This window comes from Vicia villosa, linkage group LG2 (genome assembly GCF_029867415.1).
Source record: "Vicia villosa cultivar HV-30 ecotype Madison, WI linkage group LG2, Vvil1.0, whole genome shotgun sequence".
Classification (NCBI taxonomy): Eukaryota; Viridiplantae; Streptophyta; class Magnoliopsida; order Fabales; family Fabaceae; genus Vicia; species Vicia villosa.
Window position 1 is genome coordinate 46,831,472 of NC_081181.1, and position 17,226 is coordinate 46,848,697.

The window sequence follows — 17,226 nt, forward strand, 5'->3', positions numbered from 1 at the left end:
GGCAGCAACCTCACGCCATCTTTGAGCACATTCCTTAAAGGATTCTTTTTCTTTCTGCATCATAGCTCGCAGCTGATCTCTATCGGGAGCCATGTCCACATTATACATGTATTGCTTCACAAATGCCTCAGCTAAATCATTAAAAGTGCGAATGTGGGTGCTATCAAGACCCATATACTGTTAGAACAAGATTTGTTCTGATCAATATTCTTAGTTTTGATGATAACAAGGATATGAATTTTGTGTGAGATAATGTGGTACTCTAATACATTGCAATTTCCCTTTCAGGAAATATATAAAGAGTATGCACAAATCAGCGCTCAGAAGCTTTGTCTCAGAAGGTTCAGCATGCAACATCAGAACATGGTCTGGCAAGACATCAGAAGATGGTCAAGGCAGAATCAGAACATGGGTCTATGGAAGCATTAGAAGAACTTGAGATCAGAAGCAGAAGCACTGAAGTTCTCATGGTATCACGCTCAGAAGCACTTCAAGGTCAGAAGACAAGAAGATGCTTTGCACCAAGCTGTTTGACTCTGATGATATTCAAATATTTTATTCAAACATCAGATCAGAAGAAAGTACAGGTGGCAGGCTACGCTGACTGACAAAAGGAACGTTGGAAGCTATTAAAGGCAACGTCAGTAGACACAGAGTGAACAAGGCTCGAGGTAGTTGACAAAAGCGTGAAACATTAAATGCAAAGCTGTACGGAACACGCAAAGCATTAAATGCGTTCAACGGTCATCTTCGCAAACGCCTATAAATATGAAGTTCTGATGAGAAGCAAGGTTAACGATTTTGAAAGAACTAATTCTGAAAGACTTGCTGAAACGCTGCTTAAATCCAAAGCTCAGAAACTTCATCTTCATCAAAGCTCACTACATTGCTGTTGTAATATATTAGTGAGATTAAGCTTAAACGTTAAGAGAAATATCACTGTTGTGATTATAGCTTTTAAGAAGCATTGTAAAACTCTTATTTGATTACATTAAGTTGTAAGGAACTAGAGTGATCAAGTGTTGATCAGGATACTCTAGGAAGTCTTAGCTTGTGTCTAAGCAGTTGTAATTAGAGTGATCACGTGGTGGTCAGGATACTCTAAGAAAGTCTTAGCTTGTGTCTAAGCATTTGTTCCTGGAGTGATCAGGTTGTGATCAGGATACTCTAGAAGACTTAGTCGCGGACTAAGTGGAAAACCATTGTAATCTGTTGCGATTAGTGGATTAAATCCTCAGGTGAGGTAAATCACTCCGTGGGGGTGGACTGGAGTAGTTTAGTTAACAACGAACCAGGATAAAAATAACTGTGCATATTGTTTTTATCGTTCAAGTTTTTAGACTACACTTATTCAAACCCCCCCTTTCTAAGTGTTTTTCTATCCTTCAATTGGCATCAGAGCGCCGGTTCTAAGGTGCAAGCACTTAACCGTGTTTAGAAAAGATTCAGGAAGAGAAAAACGCTTCAGTAAAAGATGGCTGGTGAATCTCAAGCAAATCCAACTCCATCTACATCTGGCTCTGCTGAGCAATACAATGGCAACAATGGTTATACTAGACCACCAATATTCGATGGTGAAAACTTTGAATATTGGAAAGATAAACTAGAAAGTTACTTTCTTGGTCTGGATGCTGATCTATGGGATCTTCTGTTGGATGGTTACAAACATCCTGTTAAAGCTACTGGTGTAAGGCTCACGAGAAGCGAAATGAATGATGATCAAAAGAAAGATTTCAAGAATCATCACAAATGCAGGACTGTTTTGCTGAATGCTATCTCTCATGCTGAGTATGAGAAGATATATAACAGGGAAACGGCCCATGACATATATGAGTCCTTGAAGATGACTCATGAAGGAAATGCTCAAGTCAAGGAGACCAAAGCTCTCGCACTAATCCAGAAGTATGAAGCCTTCAAGATGGAGGATGATGAAGACATTGAAAAGATGTTTTCAAGATTTCAAACTCTGACTGCTGGATTGAGAGTTCTTGACAAAGGCTACACCAAGGCTGATCATGTAAAGAAGATCATCAGAAGTTTGCCCAGAAGATGGGGCCCAATGGTGACTGCATTCAAGATTGCGAAGAATCTGAATGAAGTGTCTTTGGAAGAACTGATCAGTGCCCTGAGGAGTCATGAGATTGAACTTGACGCAAACGAGCCTCAGAAGAAAGGTAAGTCTGTTGCATTAAAATCTAATATTAAAAAATGCACTAACGCTTTTCAGGCTAGAGAAGAAGATCCTGAAGAATCAGAATCTGAAGAAGAAGATGAACTGTCCATGATCTCCAGAAGGGTGAACCAACTCTGGAAGAGCAAGCAAAGGAAGTTCAAAGGCTTCAGAAGTTCAAAGAGATTTGAACGTGGAGAATCTTCTGGTGACAGAAGATCTGACAAGAAGAAGGCTGTCTGCTATGAGTGCAATGAGCCTGGACATTACAAGAATGAGTGTCCGAAACTTCAGAAGGAGAATCCCAAGAAGAAGTTTCATAAGAAGAAAGGTCTTATGGCAACATGGGATGATTCTGAATCAGAATCAGGATCAGACTCTGAAGGAGAGCAGGCAAACTTTGCGCTGATGGCGACAGAAGATGATGGATTAGAATCTACATCAGAATCAGATTCTGAAGAGGTATTTTCTGAACTATCTAGAGAAGAGTTAGTTTCCAGTCTAACAGAGCTTCTTGAATTAAAAGCTCATCTTAGTATCAAATACAAAAAGCTGAAAAAGCAATTTGAATTTGAAACTAAGAAGCTTGAGTTGGAAAATTCTGAATTAAAAGAAAAAGTTTTAAAATTATCCAATAATGTTGGATCTCCTTCTGATTCAGAAAAATCCACTCCTAGTCTGAATCATATTCTGAAAGAATATGATTTAAGTTTCAGGAAGTTCTTATCTAGAAGTATTGGCAGAAGTCAGCTAGCTTCTATGATATATGCTGTGTCTGGAAACAAGAGAGTTGGCATTGGTTATGAGGGTGAAATCCCATACAAGCTTGAATCTGTGGATGATATGAAAATATCATACAAGCCTCTGTATAACCAATTTAAATTTGGCCACTCCCATGATATTAAGCACACATCACATGCACAAAGTTTTCACATAACACACACCAAGAAGCATGTGACACAACCTAAGAAATATCATGGAACTCAGAATAAGAAGTATCATACTGTTCCTCCTGTTAAATATTTTGCTAAACCCAAGTTCAATCAGAACTTGAGGAGAACTAACAAGAAAGGACCCAAGAAAATGTGGGTACCTAAGGAAAAGATTATTCCTATTGCAGATATCCTTGGCGGCAAAGAGGACAGAAAGCAAAATGTCATGGTACCTGGACTCTGGGTGCTCGCGACACATGACGGGAAGAAGGTCTACATTCCAAGACCTGGTGCTTAAACCAGGTGGAGAAGTCAAGTTTGGAGGAGATCAGAAGGGCAAAATCATTGGCTCTGGAACCATAAGTCTTGGTAACTCTCCTTCCATAACTAATGTACTTCTTGTAGAAGGATTAGCGCATAACTTATTGTCCATAAGTCAATTAAGTGACAATGGTTATGACATAATCTTCAATCAAAAGTCTTGCAAGGCTGTAAGTCAGAAGGATGGCTCAATCCTATTTACAGGCAAGAGGAAGAACAACATTTATAAGATTGATCTTTCTGATCTTGAGAAGCAGAAGGTGACTTGTCTTATGTCTGTTTCTGAAGAGCAATGGGTCTGGCACAGAAGATTAGGTCATGCTAGTTTGAGAAAGATTTCTCAGATTAACAAACTAAATCTAGTCAGAGGACTTCCAAATCTGAAATACAAATCAGATGCTCTTTGTGAAGCATGTCAGAAGGGCAAGTTCTCCAGACCTGCATTCAAGTCTAAGAATGTTGTTTCTACCTCAAGGCCGTTAGAACTCTTGCACATTGATCTGTTTGGCCTAGTCAAAACAGCATCTGTTAGAGGGAAGAAATATGGATTAGTCATCGTTGATGATTATAGCCGCTGGACATGGGTAAAGTTCTTGAAACACAAGGATGAGTCTCATTCAGTGTTCTTTGAATTCTGCACTCAGATTCAATCTGAGAAAGAGTGTAAAATCTTAAAGGTCAGAAGTGATCATGGTGGCGAATTTGAGAACAGATTCTTTGAGGAGTTCTTCAAAGAAAATGGTATTGCCCATGATTTCTCTTGTCCTAGAACTCCACAGCAAAATGGAGTTGTAGAGCGAAAGAATAGGACTCTACAAGAAATGGCCAGAACAATGATCAATGAAACCAATATGGCTAAGCATTTCTGGGCAGAAGCAATAAACACTGCGTGCTATATTCAGAATAGAATCTCTATCAGACCTATTCTAAATAAGACTCCTTATGAATTGTGGAAGAACAGAAAGCCCAACATTTCATATTTCCATCCTTTTGGATGTGTATGTTTTATTCTGAATACTAAAGATCATCTTGGTAAGTTTGATTCCAAAGCACAAAAATGTTTCCTTCTTGGATATTCTGAACGCTCTAAAGGCTACAGAGTATACAATACTGAAACATTGATTGTTGAAGAATCAATCAATATCAGGTTTGATGATAAGCTTGGTCTTGAAAAACCAAAGCAGTTTGAGAATTTTGCAGATTTTGATATTGATATATCAGAAGTTGAAGAACCAAGAGGCAAAGCTGCAGAAGCTGGCAGTCTCAGAAGCAATGAATCAGAAGATCAAGTTGCTGCATCTTTAGAGAATCTTAGGATTTCTGAAGAACCAACTATCAGAAGATCACCTAGACTTGCTTCAGCTCATTCAGAAGATGTGATCCTTGGAAAGAAAGATGATCCCATCAGAACAAGGGCATTCCTTAAGAACAATGCAGAATGTCAATTAGGTCTTGTTTCTTTGATCGAGCCAACTTCTGTTGATCAAGCTCTAGAAGATCCAGACTGGATAATTGCCATGCAAGAAGAACTAAATCAGTTTACAAGGAATGATGTATGGGACTTGGTTCCTAGACCAAAAGGATTTAACATCATCGGTACTAAGTGGGTTTTCAGAAACAAGCTGAGTGAGAAAGGTGAAGTGGTAAGAAACAAAGCCAGACTGGTTGCTCAGGGTTATAGTCAGCAAGAAGGGATTGACTACACAGAAACCTTTGCACCAGTGGCCAGGTTAGAATCTATTCGTCTATTAATTTCTTTTGCCACTCAACACAACATCACTCTTTATCAGATGGATGTTAAGAGTGCCTTCTTAAATGGTTACATCGATGAAGAAGTTTATGTCCATCAACCTCCTGGTTTTGAAGACTCCATGTCTCCAAATCATGTTTTCAAATTAAAGAAATCATTATATGGATTGAAACAAGCTCCCAGAGCTTGGTATGAACGTTTGAGTTCTTTCCTTCTGGAAAATGGTTTCACTAGAGGAAAAATGGACACTACTCTCTTTTGTAAAACATTTAAAAAGGATATTTTAATTTGTCAAATATATGTTGATGATATTATCTTTGGAACATCTAATGCTACACTTGGAAAGGAGTTTGCTGAGTCTATGCAGGCTGAATTTGAAATGAGCATGATGGGAGAACTCAAGTATTTCCTTGGGATTCAAATCAACCAAACTTCCGATGGAACCTATGTTCATCAAACGAAGTATGTGAAAGAACTTCTGAAGAAGTTTAATCTTTCTGAAAGCAAAGAAGCCAAAACTCCTATGCATCCAACATGTGTACTGGGTAAGGATGAGGTAAGTAAGAAGGTAGATCAGAAGTTGTACAGAGGTATGATTGGATCTCTTCTATATCTAACTGCTTCTAGACCTGACATTCTCTTTAGTGTTTGTTTGTGTGCTCGATTCCAATCAGATCCAAGAGAATCTCATTTAACTGCGGTTAAGAGAATTCTAAGGTATCTGAAAGGTACTACTAATGTTGGTTTAGTTTACAGAAGATCTAAAGATTACAACTTAGTAGGATTCTGTGATGCTGACTATGCTGGAGATAGAATAGAAAGAAAGAGCACTTCTGGAAGTTGTCAATTTCTTGGAAGTCATTTGATCTCATGGTACAGCAAGAAGCAAGCTACTATTGCCCTCTCAACAACAGAAGCAGAATATGTTGCTGCTGCTGGTTGTAGCACACAAATGCTCTGGATGAGAAGTCAGCTGGAAGATTATCAGATATATGAGAGTAACATTCCTATTTTCTGTGATAATACTTCTGCTATATGTTTATCTAAGAATCCTATTTTTCATTCAAAAGCTAAGCATGTTGAGATTAAACATCATTTCATAAGGGACTATGTTCAGAAGGGTGTTATATCTTTAAACTTTGTGGATACAGACCATCAATGGGCTGATATCTTTACAAAACCCCTTGCTGAAGATAGGTTTAAGTTCATTCTGAAGAATATCAGTATGGATTTATGCCCAGAATGAGAAGATGAGAAGATCTTATGTATGAGTATCTTCTGAAATGAAATTGGATTTTTGTTTATAAGAAGTTCTGATTGAAATCAATTAGAAATTGTGATTCAGTTATTACTAACGTTTCATTGTCTAAGTTGATTCAGAATCTCTTTAAAAGCAAAACAGCTGTAACTGGCTATCCAGATGGTAAACACGTGTTCACTATTTCTGGAGAAGCGTGCGTGCAGTTGAGGGGACGTCTACTTAGGTAACTGTGCAAATCTCGTCTTTTGTCATTATTATCTCTCCTCACGTCAAATAACATTAAATGCCATTCATCATTTCTTTTATGGTTCTTTACGTTTTTATATCCGTCAAACGTTTCCCTTCCCTAGAACGTTTTCCTTCCCCACATTCCCTCTATTTATTTCTCCATTTCCTTGCATTCTTCAATCAATCTTTGTGCTCTCGCTTTCTTTCTCTCTTTTTTCTATGAATATCTTTTGTGATAACCCTAGTTCTCTCTTCATCGTTCTAGCATTCATCATGAATCCTTCGCCTAGTTCTCTTCATCAAAACTTTAAACCTGTTGAAGAAACTAAGTCTCAAAAGTGGATGATCTATTTGAATAGAACGGATGGAAGGGTTAATCGGTTACAGGATGAGAAACATCTCTCAGGATGGCATTCCAAGTTTTTTCTCAAGACAGATCTCTTCCTTGATGCTGTTATTAACCTTTGTCCAAAGGAAGAAGACTTTCTTAAGATATTGGATGAAGTAAGGTTCCCTAAGGACTTAACTTCTATGTTAAGGGAAAGCCCATCTGAGAATACGCTCTCTCCTGGTGAACTGTTCTCAGTTCCTCTTTTGTATTCATTTACTTCTTTCTCTGGGAGCTGCTCAGGCATGCAGAGTTTCAAGCCTTCATGGCTGAACAAACTGAGAAGACCACAGGGATTCATGATATGTTAGCTAGGATTATGTCTAAGTTAGAGTTGTAGCTCTTAAGTCTTTGTAGTTTTCTTTGCTTGTTGCACTTGTGTTTCAGCATACATCTTTTGTAATCCTTCTTGTTGAAATCAATGAAAAGTTATTTATGTTTCTTTCCTTTTGTCTCTTGCTTTACATCTGAATCTTTTATGCTTTTTGATGTTATGACAAAAAGGGGGAGAAAATATATGATAAATGATCTGATTAATATTATCAGTTACCAAGTAAAAAGGCTCCACATTTACTAACAGAACTTGCAAAGTTCTATGTTTTTAAGTTGTGTTGTTGCAGGAATCAAAGATTCAAGATCAACATACGAAGCAACAAGATGATGAATCAAGCTCCTGGATTCTTGAAGCAAGCTGAGTGCTAGGAAGCTTCAGAATCAGAAGCAAGAAGGAAGAATGATCAGAAACAGCTCTTGGATTCTTGAAGCAAGCTGAGTGCTAGGAAGCTTCAGAATCAGAAGCAAGAAGCAAGAATGATCAGAAATTCTGATAATAGAATATGATCCAAATCATTGTCTATTTGCTCTGATACATTGTCTATTGGATCTGATATATTCTATATGGCTTATATGGCTCTGATACATATTTTGTGTTCTGATACACATTTTATGTTCTAACTCATTCATGCTGACTTTTGTCGTTTAGTTTTGTTCTGTAACATTTCAGGATGTAGAGATGCTCTGATGATGCTCTGGTACATTCAACAATGTTCTGATACAATCTAGCATGAAGTGATGTAAGAAGAAATTCAAGCTCTGAAGCTATCCGAGGGAAGCAGAAATCAGAAGCTGTGAATGTTCTAAAGATCCAGAAAACTCAAGTTCTGAAGCTGTCCTAAATGGAAGCATGAATCAGAAGCTGTGAATGTTCTGAAGATCAAAGAAATTCAAGTTCTGAAGCTGTCCTAAATGGAAGCAGGAATCAGAAGCTGTGAATGTTCTGAAGATCAAAGAAATTCAAGTTCTGAAGGTGTCCTAAACGGAAGCAGGAATCAGAAGCTGTGAGTGTTCTAGGGATCTAAAGAAATTCAAGTTCTGAAGCTGTCCAATGGAAGCAGAAGTCAGAAGCTATGAATTTTCAAAAGACAGAAGCTTATGTGATCGTCTCTACCGAAATAATCAGGGAAGTCTTTTATTATTAAAGTTCTTCGAGTATTATTTCAGGGGGAGATTATTCATCTCAGGGGGAGATTGTTAATCTCAGGGGGAGACATATTCACATGCTTATGCTATAGCTGTGTAATTTGTCTTTAGCCGTCTGCTCTTTCTGATCGCAAATTCATATCATTTATATATGTTTTTGTCATCATCAAAAAGGGGGAGATTGTTAGAACAAGATTTGTTCTGATCAATATTCTTAGTTTTGATGATAACAAGGATATGAATTTTGTGTGAGATAATGTGGTACTCTAATACATTGCAATTTCCCTTTCAGGAAATATATAAAGAGTATGCACAAATCAGCGCTCAGAAGCTTTGTCTCAGAAGGTTCAGCATGCAACATCAGAACATGGTCTGGCAAGACATCAGAAGATGGTCAAGGCAGAATCAGAACATGGGTCTATGGAAGTATCTGAAGAACTTGAGATCAGAAGCAGAAGCACTGAAGTTCTCATGGTATCACGCTCAGAAGCACTTCAAGGTCAGAAGACAAGAAGATGCTTTGCACCAAGCTGTTTGACTCTGATGATATTCAAATATTTTATTCAAACATCAGATCAGAAGAAAGTACAGGTGGCAGGCTACGCTGACTGACAAAAGGAACGTTGGAAGCTATTAAAGGCAACGTCAGTAGACACAGCGTGAACAAGGCTCGAGGTAGTTGACAAAAGCGTGAAACATTAAATGCAAAGCTGTACGGAACACGCAAAGCATTAAATGCGTTCAACGGTCATCTTCTCAAACGCCTATAAATATGAAGTTCTGATGAGAAGCAAGGTTGACGATTTTGAAAGAACTAATTCTGAAAGACTTGCTGAAACGCTGCTCAAATCCAAAGCTCAGAAACTTCATCTTCATCAAAGCTCACTACATCGCTGTTGTAATATATTAGTGAGATTAAGCTTAAACGTTAAGAGAAATATCACTGTTGTGATTATAGCTTTTAAGAAGCATTGTAAAACTCTTATTTGATTACATTAAGTTGTAAGGAACTAGAGTGATCAAGTGTTGATCAGGATACTCTAGGAAGTCTTAGCTTGTGTCTAAGCAGTTGTAATTAGAGTGATCACGTGGTGGTCAGGATACTCTAAGAAAGTCTTAGCTTGTGTCTAAGCATTTGTTCCTGGAGTGATCAGGTTGTGATCAGGATACTCTAGAAGACTTAGTCGCGGACTAAGTGGAAAACCATTGTAATCTGTTGCGATTAGTGGATTAAATCCTCAGGTGAGGTAAATCACTCCGTGGAGGTGGACTGGAGTAGTTTAGTTAACAACGAACCAGGATAAAAATAACTGTGCATATTGTTTTTATCGTTCAAGTTTTTAGACTACACTTATTCAAACCCCCCCCCCCCCCTTTCTAAGTGTTTTTCTATCCTTCATATACCACTTAGAAGCAGCTCCAGTCAAACTGTCTTGGAAATAATGGATCAACAGATGTTAATCATCAGTGTGAGTGGACATCTTCCTTACATACATCACCGGATGTGCATGAGGACAGGAATTTCCCTTATACTTCTCGAATTCAGGCAACTTGAACTTAGCAGGTACTTTCACATTAGGAACAAGACAGAGATCATGCACATTCTTTCCAAACAATTCTTTCCCTCGCAGAGCTTTCATCTCTTTCTGCAATTCTTCAAACTGGTCTTGGAAACCATCCATTCTGTCGTGAATACCCAAACCTTCACTCGGCGCAGCATCATAAATGGGCTCTGGGACAAAAGGACCAGTATGAACAACAGGAGACATAGTGACCATGACAGGAGTCAAAGGACGAGTCATCTCAGGAACAGACAGATAACCTTCAGGCATACCCCGGGGATATCCATTAGGCATGTGTTGCTGAGTAGCAGCGGGAACAGCAGGAATTGTTGTAGTAGCGATTTCAGAAATCACAGTGGCCTGACCTTGAGCTTGGGCATTGGAAGGAAGAGGAACCTGATTTTGATTCTGATTCTGAGCAGCCATTAATGTTTCGACTAGAGCAGTGAGACGTTTCACCCCAGATCTCAAAGTGACAACCTCTTCACGTAACTCATGATTCTCTTGTTCAAGACCTTCCATCTTCTTCTTTCAGTTAGCTCGAGTGTTATACCGGTGAGACAACTTGATTCTGTATGAAGAACACTGAATAAGACCTCGGGAATACTCTCAGAAGCAAGACCAAAATGCGGAATGATGCATGAAATGCAATGCAAATGATTTTTATATATATTTTTGGTTTTCAAGGAACTTTAAGACATTAATTGTAAACATTAAAAATACAATATAAAACATAATAAAATTCTTTCATTAATAATGGAAAAGCTTACAAAAGGTTCAAAGTTCAAAATTAAAAAAAAACAGAAAAGCTAAAAACTAGAAGGAAACGCTTCTGATGAAGATCCAGCTCCTCTTTCCAGCTTCCTGCGGAGCTTCTCCAACTCGTCTTCATAAAAGGCCTTCAAATGATTCTTCTCGACCATCAGCTTATCAGCAACTTCTTTCCATGCAACCGAATCTTCATGACTACTAGAGGAAAATAAATCCTCTTGTTGTGTCTTCCGCTTTTCACCATGTTGTTGAAGTATAATTCGGAAAGGTGAAGCAATGATAAACCGAGTCATAAAACTGCACAAGAGTCTCAAGAATCCCCTTCTCTACTTTGGTCTTCAGGATAGAGATCAATTTCCCATAACGGTTTCTGAAGTTATCAGGATTAGGAACCAAAGTTGGTAGCTCTTTCAACTCTTTCGCACTTGAATTCCTGAAAGTGTACTTCTTGATGCTTCTCTTTTGATCCATAGTACCTGTGATGTTTACAAAAAAAGTCTCTAAGTTCCTTGAAAACCATTTGTGAAGGACATTTTTTATGAATGCATGGTTTATGCATCAACCACAATCAAGAGCACACAAGAGCACACAAAATCACACAATCAAAGTTCAAAGGTTCGACGTCACGAGCATGGAGCCATGGGTCTACCCATCCCAGAAGTTGTGTTCTAAGGAATTTTGTACCTGCCGATCGGGTTTTACAAAGGTTCCCAGAGTTTTCAATCTTCTATCGGATACTACCGGCACTCACAATTTCTCATGGGCGCCAATAATGTGCCTAAAAAGACCTTGTCTGAGCGTAGCATTGCATGACAACAAGTTCAAATTGGTACTTGACCTTGTTTCTGCGCTACATCCTAAAAAGGCTTAGATGGGTTAAAAGGTTCTAGGCCATTCAGCTTCTACGGACACTCACTATTGAAAGTAATAGCATTCTTATGATGGTTCGTAACAACATCTACCACCTTCCATGAGGCCTCCACTGATTGGGGTTCCACCATATGACGCTCATGTTAAGGATCGCTCCTGACATGCGACTATTGGTCTTACCACCTCCTATCTCAAGTTACTCACCAAAGTCCGGGTTAGGACTTTATCTCATCATAGAGGAACCATTGAGCACCAAAAAGAAAATAAAGAAAATAAACAAACAAAGCACACAATAATATATACAGGTAAAAAACACAGTTAAACAAAAATAGGCTTAACACACTTAAAACTGGATCCCCAGTGAAGTCGCCAATTTTTCTGTAGCGGGGAAAATCTGAGATCGAAGCCATTAGATTGACTCGACTCAATATTTCAGTGAAAGTCGCCACCGCGCTTTATTATTTCCAAAGGAAAAGGGAAAAGAACGAAGAAAACCCAAAGTTTTTTTTTAAAACAAAAAGAGATCTTAGGTACGGGTGTTGATTATATAAGGGGGAGGTTTTAAGAACCTCTCATATCTGTGGTATTCCACAGGAACCTTTTTGAAAATCTGTGTCGTGTGTGCTAAAAAAACGAGTTTGTTTGATTTTTAAAATAAGCTCGGCAAAGCATTAAGCCTTGTGCCTACATACCTCCTCGGTGCAATGGAGAAGTCAGAGCTAATGTAGTTCCGCTTAAAGGGAAAAGGTTTTTTTAAAAGGAATAAACACTTTATCATTGTCGGAGAGAAATACTCAGCCATTGATCTTGAGCATGAGAACAAATGGATTCTTTCCATCACAAATGAAAGAAGGGCTCCAACTCAGATGAAAATCAACGAGTATGCCACTAGCTCTCTCACGTGGAAAAGATCCCATTATATCAATAAATTTCAAAATCGTGGGGTATCGCAACTCACTACAACAATTAATCGTGTCTAAACTTTTGAAGAAAAGCCACTAAGGGCAAAAGATATTTTTAAAGAAAAGGTTTTAAAAGAGATTACAAACATAAGAAGATTTTGAAAAAGGGAGAAGATTTTGAAAATCTAAGAAGGGGAGGAGATGAAGAGGCTATCCTAGTGCGTAAAATAAAAGCTAAGGAAAGAAACGGTCTAACCGAAAAGGAGCCAACACTTGACATTAAGAGTCAAGGTAGATTTCCCATCCTTTGGACTATCAACACTAAGCCAACACATTATCACTTGGGGATCTAAATGAACTTATTATCTTTAGCACCACTTTGCATTAAGCACATTAAAATTCTGACGAAAATCGGGCAGAGTAACGGTTGTTTTTGGGTAAAATCCTTATCACAACGCCTTGGAATTAACCATCAAGGGCTTTCGAGGAAATACCTGCACAAACAAATAGACAATAATCCAATGCCAGACAGACAGAATAACGACAGAGTAACAATAGAATAAGGGTCCAGAGGTACTAAGTCCAAAAGTCCAAATCTCCAAAATGCTCGGGATAGTAACCAATAGTCCATAGGGCCTTAAGTGTTTTTTAGATTTTTCGTTATTTATTAGTGTTTTAGCACAAAAATAAAGTATGGTCCAAGTGGACAAAAAGAAAATAGCGGAAACATAAACAAAACGTCCAAATAGACAAAGAGAAAATAGCGGAATATAAACGTCCAAGTGGACAAAGAGAAAATGGCGGAAACATAAACATGATGAAATGATAAAATAAAGCAATAAAGCGAAAAATAAAAAGCGATATAATAAAGTGCGGAAATTAAAGTCAATTGTTAGATGTTATAGATAACCATCTTGAAACTTGTCAAGTATGTTATCAAAGTTAGTAAGAAAGATCGATGGTGAGTGAAGGATGTTCTCGGATTTAAATTCAATGGAACTTTATCAGAAGCTTGATAAGATCATAGCGACTACACGATAAACTTCCATAAGTCATAAATCAACCGCATACAATTCTCTTCCATGTTTGATCTTTTTATTCGGGACACGAAATATTGGGCTATGTTAAGCAGATCGCCAAGTGATTTATATAGAAATCACCCTACAACGAGGCCGGTCAAAACATTATGTGCTAATGCATGCGAGAGAAGCGATATGTAGATCACTCTCCGAAAGCAATACCGCACGAAAAGAAACTAGGTAGCGATCTAGTCTTTACCAAGAATCCATAAGAATTCTCAAAGTATCAAAGACTTTCATCGATCAAAAGAAAAAGAAGGAGAAGATGAATAAAATGCATAAAATAAAATCACTCACACTGTCATTAATATCATTCCTCTAATATTAAGGATTTGGTCATTTCAAACCTATCAGCATCCTAGATCCAATGATATTAATGAAGTAGAGGAAGAAAGAAGGCAAAACAAGCATAAAAAACAAAAAAAACATTCTGCCTCAGTGGAAATCGATTTACCTCTGTAGGAAATCGATTTCCTGAGTGCAGATTTCAAATCTGGCGCAAAAAACAGAGTGGAAATCGATTTCCCTCTGTAGGAAATCGATTTCCTACACACAGTTTTCAAAAAAACAGCATTATGAAGCATGAAACCTTGTTCAAACAATAACACAAACACCTTATGATCTCATATGCCAATGTGCACGAATTTTCCATCAAATCTTCACCAAATGTCACCAATATAGCATCAAAGATGGATCACACACAAGCAAAAAAGAATCACAATGTAAGAGATGAAAAAGAATGGTGAAATTTACCAATTCTTGAACAAAATTTAGATCCACTTCAAGAACAACCAACACAAGTCTTGATCTCTCAACAATTGAAGAAAAAAGTGAGATGGATGATGGTTTAGCTCAAAGTTAGTGAGGTTCAAGATGTAACTCACTAACTTTATGAAAGAAGAAAAAGCTTTAGGTGAATTTGGTAGGGATGAGGAGAGAATTTGCAAGAGTTTATTTGGCTCTTCAAGCTTGTCAAATGAAGAGGTGAAGGCCTCTATTTATAGAAGTGGAGAGAGAGGTGTGGGAAATTTGGTAATTGTTCAATTGGTAATTAATTTGTGTTTAACTTGATAAAATGGGGTTAAAATGAGGTTAATGAAGGAAATTAATTTGTGGTGAGGTGGAATATTGGTAAATGGTAAAGAATAATCAAGGAAAATATGTTTGGTGCCAAAATGATGTCATGCTTCCCTCTTTTTTTCAAATTTCGTTTCAGGAAATCGATTTCCCATATGGGTAAATCGATTTCCACAACCAAATTTTCAAAAATTTGTTGCACTGTTTTGATTTTTGCCCAATCTTTTACCTGTAAAATATAAACAAAAGAGACAAAATACATATTTTTTGGATTTGGGTTAGTATTAAACAAATAAAAACTAGAAATGCTTGATGGTTCCCCTCAGAGATAATCTCAATATCAAGAATAGAGCTTTACAATGGTACTCTTGATTGATGATTAAAATGCAACCAATGTATGATCTTAGGGTCAAAAATTGGGGTATGACACATATCATTTGTTTGATATGTTTCTGAGTGTAAGAAGTACTTTGTCATGTATATCTCGATTGCACTAAAGAGTGGTGGAAGAGTTGATTTACTAGTCTTATTAAGCCAAAGTTCCAACTTATTTTCACTTATAACTGATACATAATACAGGCTCTGCAAGTACAAAGGGTTGATTGTATTTAAAAGCTTCCCATTTACAAAAATGTTGAACTCTCTAATTTGATTTGGCTTGAGTTTTTGGATTTCAGCAAAGTACAAATAAACGTAATATCTGGAGGCATTATACTTGGGAAGGAAGTAAAACTCTATATTGTCACTGTCTTTTTTTGGAATTGATGTTGCTCGCATGACAGCAGAGGGTGGTAACGGTAAGAAATTGAATGAAGGTGCTCCTTGGTCTATGGTGAGTGCAGTATCTATCTTTTTCCAGTCAATTGAGTTATATGATGTCCATATTCTGTCATAAATATCATCTGGATATCTTTGAAAAAGGAAATAGTGTTACACATTAGCGAGCATTATATTAATAATAGTAGTATAGAAAAAATCATGCATCATTTTGACACGACTTAAATATGGTTTTAGTCCCTAAGTGAGACGACTCACCTAATTTTTGGTGCAATTAGGGCTCATAGTATTGGAGAACCTGGGACTCATATGACTTTGAAAACTTTTCATTTTGCTGGGGTTGCAAGCATGAGTATCCTTTATTTGACTTTGTTTTCCACTATGTTAATCATTAATGTTCTGTCAAATGCTTTGCGGGAAAACCCAGGGATTGGCCTGATGATGAAAGTATAGTAAGAGTGTGCTCTTCTCTACGTATCAGGTTCAAATCCCCCAGATGCCAACAGTTCTTGTGTTGGTTCAATCTATACATAGTTTTTATCTGACTATAATTGGGTACCCTGCTAACAATGGGATTGGTCCCCCGAAATTAATTGGTCTTTAGGCCAGAGACCGAGTTTTGAAAACTGTTTTTGCTGGAAGTTCGGCATTCTGTTGGATGCTGATTGGTTTTGAATGTTGTTCCTTAATCTGTCATTAGATGTTACTCTTGGAGTTCCTCGCATCATAGAAATAAAAAATGGAGCACCAAATATTAAGACACCGATCATCACTACAATACTTGAGAGGGATGATAATGCATAAATTGCAAGGGTGGTGAAAGGCCGCATAGAAAAAAACAAATTTAGGCCAGGTATGCAGTTGTGGTAAAAAAGTATCATTAAGCTACACCTATATTATTTGTCAGTTTATGTCTATTAGCTCTATCAATTCTACGGTAAAAAGAATTTCTACCCAATTATTCAATTCATTTGTTTAGAATTCACGAGTTTTGTTTCCAAAAGTTATTGTGTATATTGTTCTTATTTTGGTAGTGTTATGTAATATTTTGTATATGTAGTTATGAGCCATATATTTTGTTATTAGTATTTAGTAGCGATTATTGTATTCAAAGTTTTATTTAGGCCGATTTGGTAGAGTGTAGTCAAGAGCGTTACACAATTATAAGGGAACTTTCTTATTGCATAGCTCTGGTCTCAGTATGATTATGCATTTGAAGGAATTACAACTGTTATAACTGTCTTAGACAGTTAGTTATAGGGATTTGCTAACATGAAGGAAAGCCTATAGCAGGTTTTATCCATTCCACTATAGTCCATTTGCTTCAGATTTTAAGGGCATGGGTCAGGTGAGAGTAAATTTTGAGAAAGGTGTTCCATTCTTGCCTTTTGATCAACTCTTAAGTATTTTGAGTATAACTTTAGAGTTTTGAGTATAAATTCAAATAAAGTTTTGTTTTATCATGGTATGAATTTCGATCTTTTGGTTTTGCTTCAGGTTATAGGTGCAGATGTAGAAGATAGAGCTAACAAATTCATTGTTGTTGTTTTCAAGTTGTTGTTATATATATTGAAGCTACCAAATCTGGTGAAAAATGTGGTGAAAACCTGGTGCAAAATATGGTGAAAATTTATTCTATATATTGGCAGGACTTTTTGT